The sequence below is a fragment of the Schistocerca piceifrons genome, chromosome 4 (genome assembly GCF_021461385.2).
Source record: "Schistocerca piceifrons isolate TAMUIC-IGC-003096 chromosome 4, iqSchPice1.1, whole genome shotgun sequence".
NCBI lineage: Eukaryota > Metazoa > Arthropoda > Insecta > Orthoptera > Acrididae > Schistocerca > Schistocerca piceifrons.
In genome coordinates this window covers 136,340,558-136,366,618 of record NC_060141.1, presented here as the reverse complement: position 1 = coordinate 136,366,618, position 26,061 = coordinate 136,340,558, and the positions used below count along the sequence as shown (strand labels likewise).

The 26,061-nt window shown below is 41.9% G+C and overlaps 1 pseudogene; it reads right to left on the bottom strand.

The window, feature by feature from the left end:
* Window positions 1–20,307: 20,307 nt before the first annotated feature.
* LOC124796923 lies at window positions 20,308–20,425 on the bottom strand (annotated as a pseudogene).
* Between the last annotated feature and the right edge of the window lie 5,636 nt (window positions 20,426–26,061).

The window sequence follows — 26,061 nt, the reverse complement described above, 5'->3', positions numbered from 1 at the left end:
CAAGGAAGCGAAGAGGACATCGCGTCGTTGGATTCTAGTAGTGTACAACGAAGCCAAGAGGGCAACGCGTCGTTGGATTCTAGTAGTGTACAAGGAAGCCAAGAGAACACCGCATCGTTGCCCAAGAGGGGAACGCTAACCCAGAGGGCAATGTCGATGCAGTGTGCAGAAGATCCTCAGGTATGTACCGATGTTATTTGGCCACATAGGAGCTCCCATCTGCTGTTACAAACTCATTCCATGACACGTTTGCCGATCGACAACAGTGCTTTGTAATCGCAGGTTGGAGCGGAGATGCTGGCCTCAAGTCGCGCTAACTTTGCTGGGGGAAGACGCTGCACCTTCGTCAGTCGTGGACAGCCAGGTTCATTGAGTACACAAGCTGCGACGGCACCGGGCGTGTTCGTCGTGGACGGGACCTCTCGAGCTCCTGGCGATCCTCTGCCCAACTTCCTGATGGCGCTACCGTTGCTGACGGAGTCTTAGATTCAGCTGCAATAAATCGAATGTTACCATGTTGCTTATCAAATAAATGCAATAAAACTGAATACTGAATCTTGAGTTTAAGTTTCTCAGTACAGATTTATCTGACATACTAAAGATTCTCAGTACAGATTTAGCTGACGCACTGAGAGTGTGATAAAAGTGGATACTGAACGCAGTACAGATTTAGCTGACACATTGAGAAAGTGATAAAGGTGAATACTGATTATAACGTACTGAATACAGATTTATCTGAAGTAATAAAGACCTGTCACCAAGGACGTACGTCAGGGACTGCACAGCAGGCGAGTTTCACACGATAACGAATGTTATAAGGAAAGCGTCACGCTGTATTTGCCTGTCGAACTGAGCCTAAGCCAACAAAACTTTCATAGGAATTACCTGAAAAAAAAATTGGCGCTTATGTTCTATGTTGGCATGCGATAGTACTCTTTCCTCTTATATGTTAAGCTAACTGCATGGAGAACCAAACGCACGTATTGCCTAAACAGGCGAAGGGGTCGGCTCCATTACATGAGAATAGATGGAATACCAGCTTTGTAACACTGTTTAGCAGGACCTGACCGACTTACAAACTAGCATCTAAAGCAGCTGCATCAGATAGGTGGATGCCACATCGTAGCTCTCTTCAGTGACATACCACGAACTGGAATCTGTCCAAATCATGAAAACATGATGAGGTAACGGTTATTCTAAAGACAGACAAATATCCGAGACTCCTGAAGATTTATCGACTGATCAGACTACTGCCCGCGGCCGCAGTTCAGATTGAGAGGGTAGTACTTAGAGAGATTTCAATGCCATGTGTAAAGCAGCTAGCAGGCAGTGCACGAGAGAAATTCGTAATGTACTGATTACCACCTCGAGAGCGTAAAAGATATATCGTTAACTTTTGGTTCGTTTGTAGGTAGGCCTAATTGGTAGTGACTGACATGGGAATCCCCGAGCAACACTACCGTAGCCGGTAGAAAAGCCAAAATAAAATGGCGCTGCCCGTCTCCAGTTTAACAGATGTTTCGAAGTAATGAAATTTTATGTCTACGCAGTCGAAATCATTGTAGAGAATTCATTAGTATACCCTGGTTGTGTAAAAGTCTGCAAGCTTCCGAATTATTTTTCATTTAGTTTAATTAGTGATTTATGCTCTACATTTGGTTTAGTTCTCACGATTCCTTTAACTTCTTCATTCTTCAGACTCTGATTATCGTGTCAGCGGATTTGTTTATTCGGTATTGGCGCTATGGTGTCCAAGTGCCTGGATGTGGTGATTCGTGGTCGCTGCGAGTCTCATAAAACTATCATATACAAACGGAACGTCATTCCCTGAGTATAATTTTGTGTTTCGGCACGGACAATCCAAGATGAACAATCTCTGCGGTTCGTGGTAGATACTATGGCGTCTTCTGCCAGCACGTCTCCCGCACTTTTTACTCCCGGTAAGGGTCGTATTACACATCTCCTTTCTTGCAGCGTTCTTATATGATGCTATAAAAGTAGGTCACTCTTAAGGTGCACGTACATTTACTGTTATTTGCTATACTTTGCCGTTATTGTGTTGCTGCAATACATTTCTTAAAAGAAGCGTAGAAAGGGACGAAGACTGTCTAAAAACGGAAAGAAATGAACTGCGATGTTTTCCACTGTATGATTTTAACGCCTCAGGAACCACGCTTCAAATACCGTCTAAAACGAACTAATTACTAGGAATATGATTCTAGAAAAAAAAAAAAGGTTCAAATGGCTCTGAGCACAATGGGACTTAACATCGGAGGTCATCAGTCCCCTAGAACTTAGAACTACTTCAACTTAACTAACCCAAGAACATCACAGACACCCATGCCCTAAATTTCATATTATGCAAAACGCCATCCAGAGGGCAGACATTTATTTCGTTGTAATATTCTCACGGAACGTCCGCAAGAGTGACTTTAAACGGGTGAGTTCCTCCACGTGTCCACATATGGGGTCCGAACTTCTACACCGTTTAGATAACCTCGCAGCGACTGTAAATCGCTTCAAATTTACTTTCCTTATACAACTGTTGGTGTCAAAGTATGAAGGGTAGTATTGTCGGTTTTAGAGTGTATTAATTTTGCACGTATTAATTTTAGTGAAAGCTTGTATGAGAAAGTAAATAACATTTTTTTTTAAATCGGCGCACATGCTGTCGCTGAAAATGAGCATAATGGTCTATTACAAAAATACACTGCCTGACAAAACATTGATTCGCTCAGAAGACACGGACAAATTCATAAAAGGTGGTTGTGTAAGTGATAATGCACAGATGTTGAATTTTGACAGTACTGTTCTGCTGAAAATCCTAAAATGATAAATGGCTGTCCGGAATTATTTTCCTATGGAGTTCTGAAAAATGCTTTAAGCTGTCGAAAAATTTCTATATCTAGAGACTGACTTGCAGTATTAGTTCCGCTTAGAATCCTCATTTTATCAGCCTTTTCATTATCCTCCTAAGGACAGAGGTGTTATAACGTACAGGTCAAATTACATTCTACACCTTATAAGAAGCCCTTTCTGATGTGTTCTTGAAACTTATTGTCTCCTATTTTTTCCAGATTTTGCTCAGTTGATTACAAAATATTTGCAACTAAACAGACTTTTTTTATAATTTTACCGTTGAGGTTCCTGAAGAAAGATACAAATCTGCGGAAACGGTAATCCATTGATAATTATCATTGGAATTGTTGTATACGAATGTGCCATAGCGTTCACCGACCGCTTATTTTCACTCAAAATTATAAAAGCACGGCTTTCACGCAGTTCCTACACGAAATCTGACTGCTTGGCTTTGTACACAGCATTTTAGGGGTTACAAGAAGCTTCGTCTTACTTCAGATACGAATTAATCACATGTAATTTTTCTTTCAACCTTTCGCGAGTTACAATTTGGCGCGTATTTCGTAGTTCGTGTAAATGTTTCTTCCATTTATACAATTCGTGTTCAGATTTTACTGACCTAAACGGGCTTTGCACACTGCTTGGAAGGTATGCCATTTTTTTTCTGGACTGTAATGAGAACAATAATCATCGTCCGAACCGCAATTCACAGAAGTGTCAGAGTTATTTCCTCTTACTCCCAACCATTCCTCTATTTCTAACGATATGTCGACATCATTCGAATGAGTGTTCAAGAAATTAACTAGTAAATTACACACATGTAACTCTTCAGTAGACATAGGTAATTTCGAGTGTATCCCAGGTTCTTTATATTTTATCTTTGCAAATTTGAAAACATTAATTGAATCCACATTACTGCGAAACTCCGGAATCTGCACAAAGACAAATGCTATTAGTAAGCATATATACAAAGACAACAGAAAGAAAATTAATTCAGTATAATCTCCATTAGTAACACTTAGCGATACTGCAAAGACAAGTGCTAATTATCACAGATATTAAATGATTTGCAAATTCGAATGAAAAGTAGCTGAACAAAAGAGTCAGAATAGCTATTAATGAGAACTACAATTCGATTTACAGATTACGATGAAATTTGCGATGCGAATGTAAAGTAACTCGCTCCATATTATTGTGATCTATCGTGCAAGATGATCCATGGAACATGTAACGAACTAACTAACCAACTGGCTAAAGATCGCGTTGTATCATGTTCTCTGTTTACCGACGCATCGCCAACCAAGGTTATGCATATGCCATGTTTCGTACGGACTGTCTACTACAGCTACGGCAGGGGTGTACATTTTTTCACCCACCTGGTGAGCTGCGAACTTGGCAATTTTCAACTTTTTTTTAAACTGCTTGCAGTGTGTCTTAACAGCTGTAATTTTGACATAATGTTTCTTTCAGTGTTTTCTTCCCGTATAAAAAATTTCGTGGCAAGTTTCAACATGTCGGATTGAACCGCTCCCTTGCTAATTTCAAATAATTAGGAATTACACCAATCCTGTTTGATAAATCATAAAAATAGGGAAACAAAACCAATTTTTTAGAGTCTCAGCAAAAAAACTAGCGACACAAAGGCTGATAAAATTCAGATTGGTTTATAAAGCTGTTGCTGACACGTGTGTTAAATATTAAGAAGGTCACGCGCAACTGTAAGAGATTGTATCCAAGAGTTCCCAGGTACAGTAAAACTAGCATGTCGTACCATGACAGTAGAATCTGCTTTTTAAGTCCGAGTTGTGAGTTATATTTAGACTTATAGTTTACGTTATTCGAAGTACAATAAAAGCAGTTTTGTGATTTTTAACAACGTAAAATTTATGGGAAATGCCTTTCTCTGATTTTGACAACAACGAATTGATAGCTACATAAAGGATGCGGTTAACGTTGGCCGTGTTTTCGTATCCGCTTGGAAGGACCTACGGTAATCAACGGAACTTTATCGGATGTGCAGCTGATCAGTCACTTCTAAAAGCGTTTGAAACTATTAATGCGACAGATGTAGGATGTTACAGGATTAGAAAAAATTACTGGTGCAGGCTTTGTGGACCACCGAACTGCAACGTGGTGTTGGAGACTTGGTAAATCTCTGCGTGCAGTGTAGTGCGTTGGCCGTTCGGGGTAGCCAAGCAGTCTGAGGCGTTTTGTCACGGTCCGCGCGGCTTCCCCCGTGAGAGGTTAGAGTCCTCCCTCGGGCATGGGTGTGTCGTCGTCCTTAGCGGAAGTTAATTTAAGTTAGATTAAGTGATGTGTAAGCTTAGGGACTGATGACCTCAGCAGTTTGGTCCCATAAGACCTTACCACAAATTTCGAATGTTGTAGTGCATTTAAAGAATTTATGAGTGTTTCATGAAATATGACGAGTAATCGCATCATTAGATCAATTTTTCAAAGTATCAGAACCTCTAATCGGGCGTTGCAACGTGTGTGTGACCATCTCTTACGACTAGACACGCCCTTAGTTAGCCCGTTCTCTACGCATGTTACAGAGTCGCACCCTCCGTTTAATTTATGTTCTACAGAACCTAACGGTTTACTGACTAAAATTGCACCCAATTAACGATCCCTTATAATGAGACAGATTTGAAAAGCATGTTTGAGTAAGAAAACTAAGAACAATTTTTGGTTTCTAAAATTTAGCAGATTTGCTAATGCCCCACTAACCTACCAGTTTTCACGGTAAGGGTTTTCTAAACACTTCGTTTGTTACAGATTCTTAATTGCCTTTTCTGTTCTGAGGAGACTGTGACGTTCAAGACACGAGTAGTGGGCAGCCGGTATGCGCAGGTCATAGTTAGCAGAAGTTCGTAGAGCGTGGACGTTATTAGTATATAGTAGTGTTTGTGGCTAGTGATAGTGGTTTCGAGAGGCTCCCGCTGGAGCCAAAAATGTGTAGAAATCTTAACGACGCGAGTAGAAAGGAAGGAGATGCAATGTTTACCGTGGTTAAATGTAATCCTTTATTGTGGAAGTATGGACAATAATCGTGGCGTACAGTAGACTGTTGCGTGTCATGAGCATAGCATTATGTGTTAGAATAATCATTATCTTTATGGCGCCAAATTCTGTCCAATGGGCACATCAGATCCTCAAAATGATTCAAATGGCTCTGAGCACTATGAGACTTAACTGCTGAGGTCATCAGTCCCCTAGAACTTAGAACTACTTAAACCTAACTAACGTAAGTACATCACACACATCCATGCCCGAGGCAGGATTCGAACCTGTGACCGTAGTGGTCGCGCGGTTACGGACTGTAGCGCCTAGAACCGCTCGGCCACCCTTGCCGGCTCAGATCGTCAAAAAACCGAACTGGTAGGAGAGGTCGGCCCATAATGCCTCAAACTTTCTCAGTTGGGGAGAGATCCGCATGCCTTGCTGAACAAGGTAGGGTTTGGTAAGTACGAAGACAAGCAATAGAAACTGTCGCCTTGTGCGATCGGGCATTACCTTGCTGAAATTTAAGCGCAAAGTGGTTTGCCATGAATGGCACGAAGACGGGGCGTAGAATGTCGTCAGGTTGGTTTCCCACCACTGTCCAGAGCGTCTGCAGACACGTCTTTGGCATGGAATTTCATTGACTGGAATAGAAGTGCCGTCAGTGATGAGTCGTGCTTCGAAGTGAGCCAAAATGACCTGTGAAGACGTGTCAAGAGACTTGCTTTCCATCCCGTACCTTTCCGAACACGGTCGCCGGTGTCTCCCCAATTAAGAACGTTTTGAGCATTACGGGCAGGATCCTCCAACCGGCTCGGGATTTTGACGATCAAAAGCGCCAGTCGGACAGAATCTGGCGTGATATCCCTCAGGGGACAGCCAAGAATTCTGTCAATCAATGCCAATGTAACTGCATGCAGAAGGGCCAAAGGTTGACCAACGTGATATTGACTAGCTTAGTTTGTGAAGCTCTCGTATCAACTGATTTTCGTCCCATTCGGATAATTCCTTCGTGGTGCGTCATTTTATTTCTTATTTTATTTTATTTTTTGGTCTTATACTGTGTGTTAGTGCTTTATCTGCCCACATAATTTTTAGATACTGCTGTCGTTCTAATTTTTGGTTGACCAGTGATCCACTTCTTAGTTTTCTACTAGGCTGTGTTCATCATTGTAATTCAATTTGACAAAAAAAGTGGCTTATACTGACATAACCGCAATCAGTGTTCCCATGACAAGCTTTTTAGACCTTGCTAAGTGTTTTTTATTTCAGTTATTGTGGATGAATACAAATTTACGGCATCTTAAGCGGGCCAGACGATATTTGAGATTTAGGAATAACATGACTCTCCAGTATACAACTTTTGATGTAAGATATTGTTTTCAAAACATGATTTGTACCTCAGAAGGATTTTACAAAGTTTCTTAAATTTCCGACAGGTGGCCGTTTCTCCATAAATCCAGTCTAGCTTCTGCAACACGCCACACTGTAATTAGAGTGCGCTTTCATAATCTTTAAAAAAATTGGAAAGGTAAAACTATTAGTCTGGTATGATAAGGAAGCTACTTGAGGCTCCCTGAACTGGGAATCACTGATTACGTCGCAGCGCTCCAGGCGCTCTGCAACCCTTTCACACTGGTACATACGGTAGGAGGTTTGGAAGCGAGGTGTTTGCTGAAAGACGAGCGACCCCGGTAAGCGGAAATGGCGGTGTTTGCATGGAACATTGGCGCGCCCCCGGCTCTCGGAGGCAATCGGGCCGTCCGCCCGTCCAATCAGGCGCCGGCCCACAATTTCCGCCGTATTGACGCACCGGGGGGGCCGTGACCGCGCCGTTTGTGGCCAGCCGGTCGGTCACCAGCTGTTTCCCCATAGGGTCGCCCCGGCGGAGAGGACTTCTCCGCCAGCGGCGTACGTCACGCTTTCACCGAAACCCTTTGCAGCTCCCCAACACACCGACACGTTAAATCACAGTGAGAAGGTGATGGTAACCCTAACTCAGGAAGGAGGAAATCGATCCCGAAGTACGATCAAAACGAGATATGTACCTCTAATGCCGAAAAGCTTACAATCGTTTCTCCTAGACAATTAAACTTATGTAGTGCAAATCACGGGGTATCAGTCTGTTAGAAGTGCTAACAATTGTTGTCATTACTTGTTCTGCCCGAACGTAAGCCTTGACACGATTGCTTCCCCTGTCCTTCTGCCTTCTCCTGCTCTCGTCATTTCCATGTAGCATACACTTCCTTTAATGTCACCCCGTATCTTCTCTTTCCTTTCATTTATTTCCAACTCACTAACCCATCAAATGCATTAACCGTCAAACATCCCCGTCGCAACATGTGACCAAGCAAATTCATCTTTCCAGAATGAAATTTTCACTCTGCAGTGGAGTGTGCGTTGGTGCCAAACTTCCTGGCAGATTAAAACTGTACCGGACCGAGACTCGAACTCGAGGCATTTGTCTTTCGCTGGCAAGTGCTCTACCATCTGAGCTACCCAGGCACCACTTACAACCCGTCCTCACAGCTTTCATTCCGCCAGTACGCCGTCTCCTACTTTGCAAACTTCACAGAATCTTTCCTGCAGACCATGCAAGCTGTGAGGACGGGTCGTGACTCTTGCTTGGGTAGCTTAGATGATAGGGCACTTCCCCGCGAATGGCAGAGGTCCAGAGTTCGAGTCTGGGTCCGACGCAGAGATTTAATCTGCCAGCAAGTTTCAAATTCTTCCTTCTTTCTCTCCCAACAGTCTTTTTCATTCCCCTATTCATTTCGCATCTCTTGATTAGCCACTCTCTGTAGACAACTAACCCCTTCCGTCCTCCTCGATACCACACCCTACAGTCTTCCACCCTCCTTTCGTCCTCTCTTCTCAATGTACGTGTCTCAGTTGTGGATTATAGTACTACATAGCAGACAAACTACATTTCCATCAGCATTTTATCTAGCTTTCCACATAATAGTTTTCCTTTCCATTGAAAGCTTCCTCAACTACCGCAATTCGAGCTTTGACTTCCTGGTAGATCCTCAGTTCTTCCGTTATTACCCTTCCTAGATACTTGAAAGCTGTTACTTTGCTAATTGTAATTTTTCCTAACTTAATGTTACCTGTTTTACATTCTTTGCCAGTCACCTATCATTAGTGCTCTCTAATTGGCAAATAAATAAAACAGAACGAAATAATTGTTAGAAATCAATATGGCCGCTAGCCTGCAACGGACAATTAGAATGTGTACCTAATTATTTGTCCCAGGAACGTTCCTCGTAATTTAGACATACACATGCGTTTGCTATTACGTAAATCAAAAATGGTTCAAATGGCTCTGAGCACTATGGGACTTAACATCTGTGGTCATCAGTCCCCTAGAACTTAGACCTACTTAAACCTAACTAACCGAAGGACATCACACACATCCATGCCCGAGGCAGGATTCGAACCTGCGACCGTAGCAGTCGCGCGGTTCCGGACTGAGCGCCTAGAACCGCTAGACCACCGCGGCCGGCTTACGTAAATCAGTCGCAAAACAAAACGAAAATTTCTCTGATAACAGTTAAGTTACTCTGATTCAAAGAAGCACACTACGCGCGAGATATAGAAAATAAGCAACTACCAAAGTTTTAACTGTAATTTCTATGAATATACGACAGCACAAAACGCGCCGCGACGCAACCACTTACGGATAATTGACAGGAAGTCACCGAGTGAAACCAAAGTGATATCAGGGGTTTCCCAAAAAAGTGTTGTAAGCCCGATTCTGTTCCTAACCCTTATAAACGATATAGAAGGCAGTCTGAGCAGCCTCTTAGATTGTTTGAAGATGATACTGTCGCATGTACTTAAACATCAGATATTCAAGACGGACTGCCAAAAGAATTAGGTAAGATATCTGCATGGTACGGAAACTACCAACTGACGCTAACACTAAAAACGGTGAAGTGATCCACGTGAGTACTAAAAAGAATTCCCTTACATATATTTACGCTATAAACAACTCAAATTTAAAGGTTATAGCTTGAACTCGATACCTAGTGATTACAATTACAAGCACCCTAAACTGGAACCATCGCACACAAAATAATGTGGGGAAAGCGAACCAAAGACTGCGTTTTACTTGCAGAAAACTTAGAATATCCAACAGGTCTGCGAAAGAAACAGCCTACAGTACGGTTGTACGTCGTCATTTGGAATACCGCTGCGTGGCATGGGATCGATACCAGATAGGAGGACACTGAAAAAGTTCAAGGAATCAGAGTACATTTTGTAGTATCGCGAAGCAGGGAAGAGGGCGACATTGTAATCCGAAACATTATAATCACTGCCACCGCGAAGTTTGATGCCGCGTGATGACGATGCAAGCACGTGACGCGCTAGTATGCACCCGCAGCAGAGATATATGGGGACAACCATAGCTGAAAAAGTGGAAAGCCACTGAGGTAAGCGACTTTGTCAAAGGACAGCCTATTTTTACGCAAAGCCTTTGAACGGGTATCTCGAAAACGGTGAACCTGATCGAATGTTCACATGCTACCGCCATGAGCATCTTCGGAAAGAGGTAGGAGGACAGTGAAACTACCACTAGGAGCTAAATTATTAGACGTCCGCGACTCTTCACAGAACGTGCTCTGGCGATCTGTGGCATCTCTGCCAAAAGAGCACAATGCTGGCGTTTCGGAGCACACCGTTCATTGTACACTGTTAAACTTGGAGCTCCGTAGCAGACCACCCCTACGTGTTCACATGCGGACCCAACCACATCATCAATTACGATTGCAGTGGCCACGGGACCGTCGAAGTTAGATCGTGGATCAATGGATTCGTGTCGGCTTTTCGGGATAATCGCATTTTTGCTACGCTAGGTCGATGGTCGTCTCCACAAACGCCGTCATCGATGTGCACGGCGGCTTGAAACGTGCAGAGCACCCCGGACCGAGGCTGGTATTATGCTACGGCAGACATTCTCCAGCCCTTGAGTGTAATCTGTGATAGTAACCGCAGACACGGTGACAGCTGCGAACCATCTGCATCCCTTCATGCTTGATGTCTTCCTCGACGGTGATGTCATCTTTCAGCAGCACTGTTGTCCGCGTCTCGGAGCCAGAACCAAGCTACTATGATTTGAGGAGCATTGTAGCGAACTGCAGTTGATGTATCGGGGACCAAATTCACCTGATGCAAATCCTGTGGCACCCTTCTGGGTTACTATCGGGCACCATCAGCACGTACGCAAGTCATTGGCTCATTATTTAGGTGAATTACATCACCTGTGCGTAGACATCTAATGCCACATACTTCCACAAACTTACTAACAAACTGTCGAATCTGTGATACGCAGAATCAATGCTGTATTTCGTTCCAAAGACGGACAGGAAAGCTACTAAGCAAATGGTCATACTGTTTTGTCTCATCAGTGTATGTTTTTCATTTCAACGAGATCTTTTCACGAAATTTCAATCGCCAGTATTCTCCTGATATGAAAAAATAGTTCGTTGACTCTCATGTACATATGGAGAAAAGACCGTCGAAATAAAACGAGAGCAATCAGATCTCGTGCGGAAAACACGAGAATGGAACGATCAAGAACAGTCTGAAAGTGGTTTCATGTACGTCTTCGACACTTAACTGTGAATTGCAGAATAATAACGTAAATGTAGACGTAGACCGGTACAGGTCTCCACTACCTACTTTGATCAAATTATTAAAATAATTGTCTGAATAAGGCATGAAACAATATGGCATACTAAATGGTAAATTGACGCCGAAAACATGTGTTAAACCCACACCGAGATAAAAATCAATAAAACGATAGATAAAGTAAATAAGTCAGGAATTATTAAAAAATTGTGCCAGAATAAATGTAAAAAAACTAATTAATGTTGTTTTACTAACCATGTTCCAGATATAAGACTGTAAGTCTTTAGCAAGCACTTTAATTATAGAGCCAGCTCAGTGAGCAAGAAAATTATGGTCGAATTACCGTGCAAACCAATTTAGGGCGCAATATAATAAGATTTTCATGTTATTCCATTAACTCAGTGACACTCGGCTGTAATTTGATATAGATACAGGATGTTTTACGAGGTGATCATGTGTACAATGTCAGACACTAACTGCGAAATCATAGTTATAATAATCCCACTGTGTTATTATCACATTGTCAACACGTGGCCCCACGCCGAGTACGGTAATATTCTGCCTGCAACTTTCCCAGGCAACACCTGGCTACTTGCGGCCCACGGAGATGTTTTTTAACGCGAATACTGCTCGATTCGTGATTATTCCAACGCGCTCTTCACTCAGCGGTGAGTGCTGCGTGTGTCTAGCCCAATTTCTAATAACAATGGAAATGCATCGAAACGGGCCTCGTGCATCCCTTTTATTCTCTAAGGATGGATCTTTGGAAGACCACCTACTTGTAACAGGCTTTTTTTTATACAATTCTAAGCCCTGACAGGTTACAGTAAACATATATTTATAAAAATGTTACAAATGTAAAACACAGCATGAAGTACTTGCGTAATCACTTAATCAGTTTTACGACGTTGGTTTATAAGCATTATTTACATCCAGCATACACTTGCGAAAATTGGAAAAAATGTATTACTTGTATTGTCAACTGCATTGGTTCTTAACACTGTGTCTTTTATTGCATCGAAGGTACAGTGTTATCGACAGCATCCTACAAATGCTCGACTGGATTAAGATTGGTTAAGCTCGAGAGCCGATGAATTCAGTTTAGTATTTATCAGGTCACCTGCGTACAACTAATAGCGGTGACATGTCGCATTGTCCTGCTGGAATAAGACATGCACAATTAAACCAGAAATAGATGCCTATGGTCCGCAAGCATATCAGCACAATGTTCACTTGTCAATGTCTCAAGCAACTGGACAACAGGACGTAACTGCGACCATCTCTACACAGCCCAGACAACCACTGAGCACCTCCCATCTGTTCACAACCTAGTTGACACCCGAGATCTATAGCTTCATGGGGCATACCTTACTCTCTCAGGTACCCAACAACTCGATACTGCTACAGACCAGCAGTGTTCCATCGTCCAGTGACGATATTCAAGTGGCCATGTCAGACGCTCTCTTATGTCCATATGCCAGCAAACGGACACTAGGCAGTCGTCGGCTGCTGAAACTGCATGCACCGCATTGTCTCCATACAATCCTGTTATAAATGGGTTTCTTAAGCCCCATATTCCTACTACGGCGATCTCAAACCACAGTAGATCGTTGAGGGCCCTATACGGCTTTGCTGAGGCAATGTGAGGTCTGTACATCAGGAGCTTTTCTTTTCCTTCTTTTTTTTCATTTTTTCCGTGACGCTGGCTGGTTTGACACGTCCCTTTACGTTTTCTTCGTCACTTCGTAATATCACTAAAATATTCTGGAGTATTTGAAAAATAAATTCCAATATTTTTGTTCCTCTATATTTTTATGTCATGTGGCATCCTCTAGTACCTTGGCAAATGAAGATTAATCCCTAATGTCCTACGATATGACTATCATACTTTTCCTCCTCCTAGTCAGTGTTTTCCATATATTCCTTTCACCTCTGACGCTGTGACTTCTGAAGACCATTTAATTTTTCACATCTTTCTGTAACACCACATCTCAAATGTTTCGTCTCTCCTTTGCAGTTTCCAATCAGTTCCTGAATGAGTATCGTATAATGCTATGCTCCAGACTCACATTCACATAAATTCCGTCGTTAAATTCATACATTGGATGTTAGTAGACTTCTTTTAGGGAATAATTCTCTCTTTGACTGAGGAACACTGCTTTACATATCCTGCTTTCTTTGTCCTTTTGCCGGATAGTAGAATCCCTTCAATTCGTCAACGACGTAGTTCCTAATTTCAGTGTTAAGTTTATCTCTAATCTCATTTATGCTACTGGTCAACACTTACCTCTTTCTTTCGTTTACTTCCAATTCACAATCTGTGGCCAATAAAGCTTTCATTCGTTTTAACGGGTCATGAAGTTCTTCCTCATTGTCATGGGCGATACCTGTGTCTTAATCTAACCTTATTGTTTATATCCTGTCATCCAGATTTGTAATACTACTTGTGAGCGTTGATTTAATTTTTTCCTTGCATCTTCGATATGCGCTCTTTTTAATCCTATTACGTCGCTGTTAACATTCGAATCTCATTGCTTCCTCGTGATTCCTAAACATCTATCTTACTCGGCGACTTTCCCTGAAGCAGGTACCAGTCGCAGATTTCCCGCCCAACAGCTTCCAAAGGCAACAAAACTATGATTTTCAATATTTCGCGCAATTATTGACTGAATTTAAAAATTTAAATCTCTGTCATGCATCTTATGTTCAAGGTTTGGCGCAATAAGATGAGTACAACAGTTAGAAACTGTCTGTCTGTCTTGGGGAAGCGCGTAAATTTGCGTACTATATTCATCCAGTATCTGAGAATGAGAGCACTTAGCGAATTCCAACGAACTTTACACATAATTTCAAAACTTTAGGAAAGATTTCCATCTGAGAACGCCGCTCCGCCCTAGAAAACGATGAAACGAAAACAGTTTATTACCTACTACTTTTTTGCTGTTCATGCAGAACAACTTTAGCTCAGAAATGTCATTTTTATTCATTACTTCTTTAATACCGACTGTATTCGCAACACAGTTTGTAGGCAGTACACACATCTACCACCAACTGTACCTGCAAAATTATATCATTGTCGGACACATACTTCAAGAGCTATGACGTCATAAACATTGAGGTGAGCGAGAAACTTTATTTTGCTTGAAATGGAGCCAAATTAAAATTACCTAGATTATATTCATTCAGTGTTCCATTATGAATGCACTTAGCTACTTTCAATAAACTTTAAGCATAATTTCAAACATTTTATAAGCTTTTTCTCGCTTACATGTATAACGCAAAATATTTAACACATTACCTCGTGTGTAAAGTAATCAAATGTTTGAATCTGTTTTATACATAGAAGTCCCATTCTTTAAAGAATAGGCCTTTTAGTGGTATTGTTCATTAAAATGGTCAAATGTGTGTGAAGTCTTACGAGATTTAACTGCTAAGGTCATCAGTCCCTAAGCTTACACACTTCTTAACCTAAATTATCCTAATGACAAACACACACACCCACGCCCGAGGGAGGACTCGAACCTCCGCTGGGAGCAGCCGCACAGTCCATGATTGCAGCGCCTCTGACTTATCGGCTAATCCCGCGCGGCTATTGTACATTACTCGTCTTTGTCTATAGCTCACAAGTTTCTGTGAGAGTTTAAAAAACCCTTGCACAATTTTACGTTATCGAATGCTTATTTTAATTCGACAAATTCTATTAACGTCTGTTATTTTCTGTGTTCACCATTAAACACCTCATCTGACATACCTTTGTTTACACCATAAATCACATCATCAGACATGCCTGAGTTTACGGATGTAGAATCATTCTCCCTGCAGTATGAAAGATCCATGCTAGAAACTGTCCAGGAACCCGAATACCTGTGTACTCTTTGATATTTTATGAACCCCCGCGTCTTGACCGATAATCATCCAACACTCAAGGTTGATTATCCCACAAGTAGCTACCACGTTCACTACACACCTGTAGCAAACTGCTCGGATTTCGTTTCTAAACTCTAGCCATACGCCGCACCTATCCACAAGATTTGGGCGTCATACTTAGCACATCTTCCCATGAAACAAGCTCCTTCTCGTCTTTTGACAACCCACGACGGGAATGTGGGAAGTGGCATAACCTGACTTCCTAACAACTTCACTCAGTGGAAGATGAGTCCAGACTAGCGAATACGTGTCTTGGCTTACCCGTACATACTCGACCCTTTAGAGAAAACGACCGTCAAGGTTTCAGAGTAACTTAATTGTCTTTTAACGTACGATAAACTCAGCCCAACTCATGAAACAGTGGCTATCGTCCCTCCCCCCCCCCTCCCCACCCCCACCCCCCATCAGATCACTTTCACGTCCCGTGATCGAAACCACTTTACTGCTTATAATTACTTTATTTTTTCATTTATCTATCCACGGCCATGGGAGGTTACTACATGAAAGTTTCTTATCAACTTTGGCGATACGTGGACGCTATATTAACTGTAAAATTACAACTTGGCTTAGCAATTAGTGTCTTACATTTATAATATAATATAGGTGTTGTAGTATTTTCAGGCGTTACAGTTTTTTTAAATTCTAATGTTCTCATATTTCATTCTTATACCAGTTCTTCATTCTTACATTTTATTCTTACGTATATTTCTCGGGAAGATTTCGCCCATTCTCTTGGATGATACCGATCGCAGAAACATTCGAAACATGGAAATTCCGAACAATAAGATTATCGTGCGAGTGCAGGTTTGCCACAGGGACATTTCTTCGTATGAATCTCGTCGTTAACATTACTGAAAATTTTATGAGTTGGCAATTATTTCACGGCAACCACGTATATGGGATCACTTTTCCGAAAACTAGCATTTGCAATTGATTATGAATCAAAATACATCACAGGATTTCACCGAAAACAATTGAAGTAATTTTGCTATTAATTTACCTTTTCTTTCCTTTTTTTCATTCGCCATACAGTAAGTAAACGTATAAGGACAACGTGATTTCAGAATGCATCGTAAAACATTCGTGTATTAATCTTCTGTGAAAATGGATGGGTAAATGTAAAAAAAAAAGTAAGAAAGTAATAATGGGTTTCAAACACGGGGTACAAAAGTGTAAAGCCGCGAGGATAGTCATTGTGCCAATGCTTAAGTTGAACTGCGTACTAGCCAAAATGCACATAAAGTACCTCGCTTATTTTGACTCCGCTTCCATCGAGCGAGGTTTCTGGGAAATCGGATTATGGCACTTCCCGTGTTCTCCTCGTAACTTTTTTTTTTTAGAAGATACTAGTGACGAAAAGCTATGCAACATTTTTGTTTGTCCCTAGATCACGTAACTTCATTTTCCGCCTGTGGAACTTTTAGCCAAGCCTCCAGGTTACGCTGTTGTATTTGCAATGTCCTCAATACGCTACAAGCATCAGTCGTGGTCAGACCAGTGTTCTCCGTAGTTGTGAGTGTATTATGTCGGATCCAAGTGAATTCGAACATGAGGACATTGTTGGTACCCGTACAGTGGGTGCTTCAGTAATGAAGGTAGCTGAAGTTTTCGTGTTTCAAGAGGCACCGTACTGAAGATTTGTATCGAATAAGGGTAAGCGGGAAAACAGCAACTACTAATTCAGAACGCGGACCAAAGTGTGTGTTGAGTGATCGTGACAGACGGTCGTTGAAGAAGATTGTGACGAAAAATAAGACAACAGCTGCAAAAGTCACTGCAGTTCTGAATGTTGCAATCGCAAATGCCGCCAGGACCAAAATGATCCAAAGGGGGCGCCACAAGCTGGGAAATGTAGTGTGAGCTGGAATTTCAAAACCGCACATCGATAATGCAAACGCACGTAACAGGAAAACGTGGTGTCGAAGCCACGAAACATGGTGGGTGAAGTCAAGGAAGATAGTCATTTGCCCTGATGACTCTTGGTCCATACTATTTCCAACATCTTGTCGACTATATGCTACAAAAGTGAAGCATGGCGGGGGTTCGGTGATGATTTGGCAGCCATAACGTCGTTTTCCATGAACCTCATAGATACTACGTAAAGTCGCATTACTGCCAAATATTATGTGACCAGTTTAGCTGATCACGCCCACCCTAGGATCCATCCTCCGGTAACTAGTCACCAGATACCAATGTTATTGAGCCTTTGTGGTCTACTTTGGAGAGAAAGGAGCATGATCGCTATTTAGCTTCATTATCTTTTCCTGAAATTGCCGCTACTTTGCAGGAAGAGTGGTATAAGACTCCACTGAGATCTGTACCTTTATGTATCCTTTCGAGACGACTGGAAGCTGTTCGGAGTGCCAACGGGCTTCCTAGGTCGTATTAAGCACCGTAATGTGTTGTGTTTGTGGTCTTGCCGTATTTTTCTCCACCCCTGTATTTTCGCTGCTGAAGCTAGTTATGCGTAAAACAGGGTGGAACACGGCTTACACCGGCTACAGCTGGCGATCTGTAGTCATGAAAAGCCATAGGTGATTAGTTCAGACATTGACAACGAGCGCCTACTTACTTCCCTCTAACGTTGATAATATCGCACAACCATACGAAAAGTAGATGGAACCAGCGAATAAACAGTTAGACGTTCTCAAAAGTCGCTGTTGTGCATATTACGGCAGGTGGGACACTATGCAGAGAAAGGTGAGAATCAAGTATCTACCCAAAAGGCGAAGTAGCAACATTCAGACAATAAATATCACATTCATCATATGAGCATATGTGTTAAGAGGCAGCATTATGAACAATAGATAGATGTACTTCGCGAAATCTTCACAGTTTTTGTCACGCAGTCAAGGAATGCTAGTCTAGCAAGGAAACTTTGAGAAAATTGTTCCGCCTGTAGGATCTGAATTTAAAATGTGCGAGAATAAGCCAAATGTGTGAACGAGATGAAAGTTTCACAAGAAGGCATACTACGTTAGATTTTTACTAAACAAAATGAAGCGTCAGAATTAAAGTAACCGTTCATTTATTTAGACAAAACATGATAAGTGTTTGGACAGTGATGTAGTGGGGGGGTTATTGTCCGCAGCTACATGTACAGCTACATGATTACGCTGCAATTCACACTTTAAGTGTTTGGCGGTTCCTGAAACCGCCTTCAGATTGTTTTTCTGCTATTCCACTCTCCAATCGCGACTGGGAAAAATGAATACTTCAGTCCTTCTGTTAAAGCTCTGATTTCTCTTATTTTATCACGATGAACATTTCTCCCCAACTAGGTTCTCATTCAGAGGAGAAAGTTGATAAGTTTTATTTCGAGGAAAAAAAGAATCTCGCCGCAACGAGAAACACCTTTGTTTTAACGATACACACAGCCACTCGCTTATCGTATCCGTGACACTATCTCCCCTATTTAGCGATGACACAAAACGAGCTATTCTTCCTTGGACTTTTTCGAAGTCCTCCATCAGTCCCATCTCGTAAGGATACGATTCGCCGTAGCAGTACTCTAGCAGAGGACGGATAAGCTTACTGCAGGCACTCTGTTTAGTGAATTTGCTGCATCTTCTATGTATTCTGCCAATAAAACGCAGCCTTTGGTTCGCCTTACCCACAACCTTATCTATTTTATCGTTCCAGTTTACATTTCGTCACTGTAATTACTAGGTATTTAGTTGAATTGACAGACTTTAGATTTGTGTGATTTGTTGTGTAACCAAAATTTAACGGATAGTCATGTGGATGACGTCATATGTTTCATTATTTAGGGGCAGTTGTCATTTTTCGTATCATAGAAAAATATGATAGAAAAAAATGGTCCAAACCATTTTATAATTTGTTTTGATCTTCTGATGACATTGCTAAATGGTAAATAACTTTATGATCTGCAAATATTATAAAACGGCTGCTGAGATTGTCTCGTAAACCGTTTTTATAGATTAGGAATAGTAGATGGCCTACAACACTTCCTTGGAGAACACCATATCACTTCGATTTTACTCGAAGCCTCTCCGCCAGTTTCTACGAACTTTTACGTTTCACAGTTGCGGAACTGATACAGTACTCTGTGGGCAGACAATCTGATCGGAAGCCGCTTGTCAGGAAAGGTACCAAAGGCCTTCTGCAAATGTAGAAGCTTCCTCTATCGATAGCACGCGTCACTTCTTGCGATTAAAGAGTTAGTTGTGTTGCACACCAGCGATATATTCTGTATCAGCGTTGACAATGTGCCAATTCACCATTTTCTTCGAGGAAATTCATAATGTTCGAACACACGATATGTTTCAAAAACATGCTGCATATCGACGTCAGTGATATGCACCCATAATACAGCGGATTAGCCTTATTTCGTTTCCTGTGTATCGTCGTGATCCGTTCAACTTCATAGTTTTTAGGTACGGATTTTTCGTTGAGCGAGCGGTTGTACATGATTGCCCATATGGATATATTATATCAGTATACGTGAAAGAAATCTAATTGTTATATGATATCCACGGGAAGACTTGCCTTTATTAAGTGATTTAAGTGTTTTCACTATGTTAAAGATATCTACATGTAAGTTAATGTTGTTGGTAGCTGTTCATGTCAAGGAAAATTGCCAATCAGTGTTGAATTGTTGTTCCGCGCAGGGAGTTGGAGATATGTTTCGTGTGACAGCACTTCAATTCAGAGAACACACTCCTCTCCATCCGAAAAGGCCTGGGAAGGCCCAACGGTACCGACCGGTTGCCGTGTCATCCTCAGCCTACTGGCATCACTGGATGCGGATGTGGTTGGACAGGGGGGGGGGGGCATGTGGTCAGCACATCGCTTTCACGGAGCCGCTACTTTTCAGTCCAGTAGCTCCTCAGTTTGCCACACAAGGGCTGAGTGCATCCCACTTGCCAACAGCACTCGCCAGAACGGATGGTCACCCATCCAAGTACTAGCCCAGCCCGACAGCGCTTAACTTCGGCGATCTGACGGGAACCGTTGTTATCACTGAGGCAAGGCCGTTGGCTCTGAGAACAGTGGATTGTACAAAATTGCTCCCTCCTCTCGACGGCTCTCGAGCGTAAACATGAAGTTGCCGCCACCATGGCAAAATTCTTTATCTGTGAACTTAAAAAAAGGGCAGGAGATTAGAATTAAACGTACCATAGGCGAGGGGGCTTCTCGATGAGTTCGGAAGGGCGAGAAGTACGCAAAAGATAATTGATTGTTTCGATTTCGAAGGCGCCATCCCGACATTTGCCTTAAGTAGGACACGAAAACCCTAGGTCTGTATTCGTGAACGGGGTTTTGCACTGTTTCCCTACCGAAATGCTGGTACAGACTCTTACCTCACTACTGCCCAATCCCGATCTACACACAAAACGCAGTATCAAAGGGGATTCCATCAGAAGGAGAAGTAGTATCCAGCGTGCCTTAGGAAAGTGTGAAACACGATTCATTTACTTTAGTTCCGTACAAATGGGTGATATATGACACTTCCCATAATACTTGGTATTAGGTTTTGGGCAAGTTGCATTCGTGTATGGAGCGTGGGAAGAATGATACATTATCTGCATACTTAGTGACCCTACGCGGCTTCGCTACGTACTGACGAGTTTATAAATTATGTACAAAAGTCTTTTTCATGAATCGGTCTATGTGTTAGTGAAAACAGTATAAAATCCCTACAGTAGTTCTTGAAGTAAGGCTTCACATACAGACAGACAAACGCGGCATGAGACTTTAATTTATAATGTGCTGCGAAGTCCGCGCTGTTCACTAGTCTAATCTTGTCTTCGCAATCTCTATGGAAGAGATACGTTCGAAATTTTAGCATTCTTCTGGATTACTCACTTAATACAGGTTCTCAAGATTTGATAAGTAGGATTCACGGGTCACGTGGCGTCGCCAGTTCAGATTTTTCAATACGTCAGTGGCGCTCTATCGTGAATTGGTGGACGCCTGTAGATAGGCACCAATCATACAGCGAACAAGGAAGAAACGGTATCAAGAACTTATGAATATACTTAGAAAGGAAAATGGAATAAGTATGATAACTGTAGATACATGTTTTATAGTGACACCCTATAAGAAATATGTTAGAACTGATTGGTAATAGACTCCTTTGAGAAGAACAGAATGCTGTAAGACAAGGGTACAGTTGATCATCGGTTTTATTTAACATATAAGATGATTTCGTGATGATGTTACCAACTTTCAGAGATGATGGAATAGAGTAGATGTATCTATTTCAGGTAAGGGGCACTGCTCTGGAAACTACCAAGTAGAAAGTCATAAGCGAAAATTGTTGTGGTACCTCTTCCAGTGAAATAAATGTACGAGTACTGTTGTTGCTACGATTTTAGGGGAGGAAATTTTCAGAGGTCGTAGCATGGCCCAAAAAAGGAATAAAAGTCTAGTCAACATGGGCTCTAAAATACATAACTCAAAAGCTATGAGCGCTTGTTCACCTTTGATACTGTAAAACACATTTCTTCTACTACAAGCTCCTTGGTTTCCAAATTGGTGGAGGAGGTAGTATGGACCACACAAAGAAAAAAAGTCCGGTAAATATGGGCTCTAAAATTCATACCTTTACAGCTGTAAGCACATATTCATCTTCGCTACTGTGAAACTCATTGCTTCTGGTGAACAAGTGGTAATGGGTCTTAAAATATGCGCTTTAAAGCCTATGGCTCTGAGCACTATGGGACTTAACATCTGAGGTCATCTGTCTCCTAGAACTTAGAACTAGTTAAACCTAACTAACCTAAGGACATCACACACATCCATGCCCGAGGCAGGATTCGAACCTGCGACCGTAGCGGTCGCGCGGTTCCAGACTGAAGCCCCTAGAACCGCTCGGCCACGCCGGCCGGCTTTAGAGCCTATATTCAGTGAACTCTTTTCTTGTTTTTATCTGTACTACCACCTCTGAAAGCAGAGTACCCTTTGCAACAACAGTAATGATACACGTATTCTACTGTCAGAGGTATCAGAAAGATTTTCGCTCATAACTTACAAGTCGGTCGTTTCCAGAGCAGACTATCTGAAAGTAGTACATTTACCCAGATCCCTCAGCCCTGAAAGTTTGTAACATTATTACGGAATAAATTTGTGTACATAATTGACATTTTAAGAAGTTAGAAACAAGAAGTATATCGTGGGTTACAGATATAACGGTATGAAACCATAGATACCTGTCTTTTTGCAGATGATCAATTTATTGCATTTGGCGATGAACTGAAATTACTATGTGCTATACGTATGTTGCACCTACTTGACAAAGAATACAACATGGAAACTTCATTTAATAAAATTAAGGGAATGGCATTTAAAGGAGCTGAGCCAATGAACTCAGAAACTATTGTAACAGAAAAACAGAACAAGTTAACAGCTTTCATTACCACGAAACCATATAAGTTACCATAATAGCAGAAATACAGACGACAAGCTCCATTTTTTTCAGTATATATGTGGTACTATTAACAGAAAGTCGAAAAACGTAATCAGAAAAGAAAAAGAGTAAAGTCGTATAAAACTATGACTGAGGCGTCTCACTATTGAAGGGGAAATTGGTTTCTCACAAAGAAGGGAAAGTGGAAAATAGAGGCAGCTGAAATGAGATATCTAAGAACAGTAAAAGCTGCACCCACCACGACCGGTTTAAGAACGAACAATTTAGGGAAAAACTGTTGTTGCAGAAATAATGACTACACCTCCATAGAAAACATAAGACTAATTGCAACAGTGAAATTTCCTGTGGGGCATACACGAATAGAACGGGAAGAAAATGTAACATGTAGTATCATGGTATATGCCACGGCCGGCCAGAAATTCTGCACGCGTGCGGTGCTCTTGTACATGTGCAACTTCCGGGTCACAGCGTGCACGCCCAAGCCGTAAGCGTACAGGTAGTGCATGTTTCTACGCACAGATGTCGCTCCTCTGTTACACAAAGTGCGTCATCGACACCTCGTATGTATATAACAACCTGGGCTGTATCTGTAAGATCTGTTGCTTCATCGAGCGCAACGGAGAAAGTAACAAAGTATTTAGCCTTATTTATTAGCTGCCTGTGCAGATCGCCGGCCATAGCACTGATACGCCTTGTTACTGTTTGTTTGGATAGACTGATTTCTTGAAACCTGCTAACGTTCGTGGGACACACAAGTTCTGCAGCATCAACCAGACACCTTTTCACAAACTCCTCTTCGGAAAAGGGTTTCCCAGATTGTGCAATTCTAAATGCGATTTTAAAACTTGCTCGCAGTGAAGATTTAGTGTGGTTGTCACTCTGGAAAATTGAAAACAGTACATTGTACAGCGTACAGTAAAACAGACATAAATGTAACACAAGAAACTAAGAGTTCAAGAAGTATCGGTTACTTTGACGTACAGTAAAATCGAGTTGATGTGTCTCATCCATTTTCTGAAGGACGTTTAATTTTGCTTGCCGTTCTTCACTGTTGAGTACACTACACTCGTCTTTGTGATATGTATTGTAATGCCTTTCAATTGAAAACTTACACTGGACGCCTATTATTCGGCGGCACAGCAAACACTGTGAGTTTTCACCAACGGCAACAAAAAAGAATTGCAGTTCCCAGTCATTTTTAAACGACTGAGAACATAGATCTCCCGTCCTTTGCTTTTTCACAGTACTTGCCATTTCTCAGTACTTCGCTGTTAAGGTTACGGTCACCAGGGGTAAACGAGACTGGATATGTTGCGCTCTTGCTTGTACCACAGGGAAGTGGAGCCGCCGCCGTGCATTTAGGACACATGTCTAATAACAGATGTCGCTGTCGCTCGCTGTCGCACACGTGCGCACATGTGCAGCACTTCCGCTTTTGGCCGGCCCTGGTATATGCCTTCTGAGCTGTGTGCGGCTCGCGTTCATGCCGTTTGTTCTTTGGCATTTTGTCACATCGAGTGGCGACTTGTTTCTTCCTTACTTACTGGCGTAACGAAGTTGCTGGCTTGCCTCCTTGAGTGGCAGCAACAGCGCTTATCGATACTAGTACTGTCGTACTATCTTTGGTGTGACCGCTAGTATTTCCGGCTGGTGGTGGTGTGTGTGGTGGTCAGTCGGTTGGGACGGAGCAGCGAGGAAGTCTCCAGGGCGCGGAGCCAGGCCGGGACCGCTGGCGACGTGCACGCGCTGTTGTATCGTGAGCCGCTAGCTGCGAGAGCTACAGTCTTCACTGTCCACCGAACCTGGACGCTTAAGATGAGTGATCAGTTAACCAGTTATGAAACCTCAACTATTGTGATATCTCTTCGTTCATTTACGGGTTGTTACTCCCTGTGCCGTTCGGGCTAGCAGCAACTTATGATGTGTTGGAGTCAGCGATATCTTGCAGCCGTGTTCCTATATTGTGATCAATTATTAAACTGACTGTTACTTGCCAGTGAAGTGCACCATCGATATTTTCTGCCCTGTGGCCGTTAACACTCCAGTTACCTGCCCTGTTCGTTAGAGTAGTTTTCCGGCAGTGTGCATTTTCTCATCGTGCTGATGTTGTCTGGCACGGCGTATAGTTCGACAGACTTTTAAGTTGTTTGGTTCATATTTTGCTTAGATTGGTTATCGTTCCCTAGGCTGTTTTTAGACGCCAATTTCTGAAGACGTAATGCTGTTCGTATCTTCGTCATCGGCCGATATTTTCCATCATTGTACCGTTGGTCGGGAGGAAGGGAACTGGTTAAATTGTTGGTCGGTCCTTGGGTTGTCCCTAGCTTGGGTTGCCAACCGATTATTTAACTTCAACTCTTGGCTGCCTGTCTCACCATACCTACGTTTGAGCTACCTTCTGAGGCCGATCCTTAGAACACTTCTGAGCACCACTTGTTCTGTTTGTTTTAGATTGTGATTTTTATTTTAGTTTGAAGTATCAAGCGAGGCCTTTGGCCGTGTATTAATTCAGTTCTTTTTAAATTTTACATAAAGGCCTTCAGTCATGTTAAATTAAAATTTTGAAGATTGATATTATTTTAAAAAACATTTTTCCTTAAAATTTGTTCTGTCTGAAATTGTTTGTAATCCGAGCCCTAAGCCGTTGGTTTACCGATTTGTTATTTGTGGCCTTCAGCCGAGAATTTACGTGAACCCCTTTTAATAAGGCTTTCAGCCGTGTGTATTCTTCAAAGGAAAGTTTTTTTATAAGAAGGAAGGGGTTTATTTTGAATTGTTAGTCTGACTTGTTGTTCAGGCCTTCAGCCATTGTTTCAAATTTGTTTGTGGCCGTGCAATAAGTTAATATTTCCTTAATTAGGGTTTCGGTCGTTCTGTTGTAAGTTTAAAAAAGAAATTTCTTAGTTATAAAAAATCATTTATTTGTGTTTTAATTATAGTTGTCCTTCGGACACTAATTGTTTTTAATTGCATTTTTTTAATTTTTTCCTTCTGTTTTTAGTTGCTTTTGATTTCTAAGCCAGGCCTTCAGCCGTTCTTGTTTTTCGTGCGGTTTCGGGCCTTCAGCCTAGAAAGACTCTCAAGTTTTCTTTCACTAGGCCTTCAGCAGTATTGCCTAGTTGTGATCTTTTAAAGCAATGTGTAAATAAGTGGTTATTAGAAAAATAAAGTTGTGTGTTTGAATGTGCAACTCACAGTAACTGTTTACGGCCCCATCCACAATCGTAACCTTACCCTGTGCGCTC